The sequence below is a fragment of the Penaeus monodon genome, chromosome 25 (assembly GCF_015228065.2).
Source record: "Penaeus monodon isolate SGIC_2016 chromosome 25, NSTDA_Pmon_1, whole genome shotgun sequence".
In the NCBI taxonomy this organism is placed as follows: domain Eukaryota; kingdom Metazoa; phylum Arthropoda; class Malacostraca; order Decapoda; family Penaeidae; genus Penaeus; species Penaeus monodon.
Genome location: NC_051410.1, coordinates 10,887,989 through 10,889,281, shown reverse-complemented (window position 1 = coordinate 10,889,281; position 1,293 = coordinate 10,887,989). Strand labels below are relative to the sequence as shown.

The window sequence follows — 1,293 nt, the reverse complement described above, 5'->3', positions numbered from 1 at the left end:
AAATTAGATGTTTTTTTTTCAAGGACGGCGATTTCTAGAGTGGTATCTGGCCTTTTATAGATATTAGCTGCTGGTTGCAATACGTTATTTTAATCAAAAACTTACAACAGGTAAATGTTCTTCTATAAATAAATAATGCGAGGTCGTAGTCTCAAGAAAAATATACGCTTAACTCCCGTAGTTTGTCGTCAGGATTCTTAACGCTCCAAGTCGCCCTTGCCCCAGAGATAACCTCTGATGCAGATCTCACACACTAACGCCCAAAACATAACCTTTGCTTCGGCTACTTTGCGTCGAATGACGTACGGTTCTGACGCTGGCTATCTGTATATTTTATGATCAGCGTCTCGGAGCCTTGGGGATTATTTCGAGAAGGTTCAAGGCAGTATTGCTTAACTTCTTTCGTGGTCTTGAAACTGATCGAAGTAGTTTCCACGGCTTTTACTCACTAATCATAAAATACACGATAGTTGCCGTGTACGGTAAGTCATGTCTTATTTTTTTACGATTAACTGTATACTTAGTGAGTAAGGATTATATACAACACATTTCATACTGTAACCCTGGCTGCTGTGCGTCGTTTCTCTTTTATCTGCCTTGCATCTTTCCATAATCTCAACGTAGATAAAACACCGAGGCTTTTTGGAAGACTAAACTGCATGTACACTTGTATGTTGATAACATTAATCGATCGTTATAGATATAGATTCACCAGATCATCTACCTTCGACATAGTAAATTCTCCTGTAACTGATTAATCTTCAAATATCACAGATATTAGCACAATGTAAGATATATTCACATGAATAAGCTTCTTATCACCATGTCCTTAGTCATCATAAAGTCAGATAGAAACTTGAGTTCATAATGCACTCTGCTTCAACTAAAATAAATGCAACTCTGATTTGTTCCTTCACGCGCGTTGCTTCATCTCCATTGCTTCGCACTATGCTGCTCCATCAACCAGTGGATTTCGCTGGACCATTTCTCAGTCCCCTTTTCTCTCACTTCCTCCCCTTTAATCTGCAATAAAAAAAAAGCACACTGCCGAATTGGGCTGTCCTGTTCAGAAAGGAAATTCTATCCTAGCCTCCCATTACTCCCTCATTCGTTATCCAGTTGGTCCCGAAGTCATTGGTTATCGACAATCTTACCGGATTACGTCATTCCCAGTCAATATGATGAGCCAGACCTGCCCTTAGTAGCCCCATTAGCTCGGCTCATAGCCCTCCCTTGCCTCCGCTAGCATATCCTTCGCATTCTTTAAAAATCCCTAAAGACACCTACCTAACC

The 1,293-nt window shown here is 40.4% G+C and overlaps 1 protein-coding gene across 1 annotated transcript in view; it reads left to right on the top strand.

The window, feature by feature from the left end:
• The window catches only part of LOC119589047 (band 7 protein AGAP004871-like), a gene marked incomplete at its 5' end in the record, with an annotated part of 109,034 nt that overhangs the window by 96,270 nt on the left and 11,471 nt on the right, over positions 1 to 1,293 (top strand).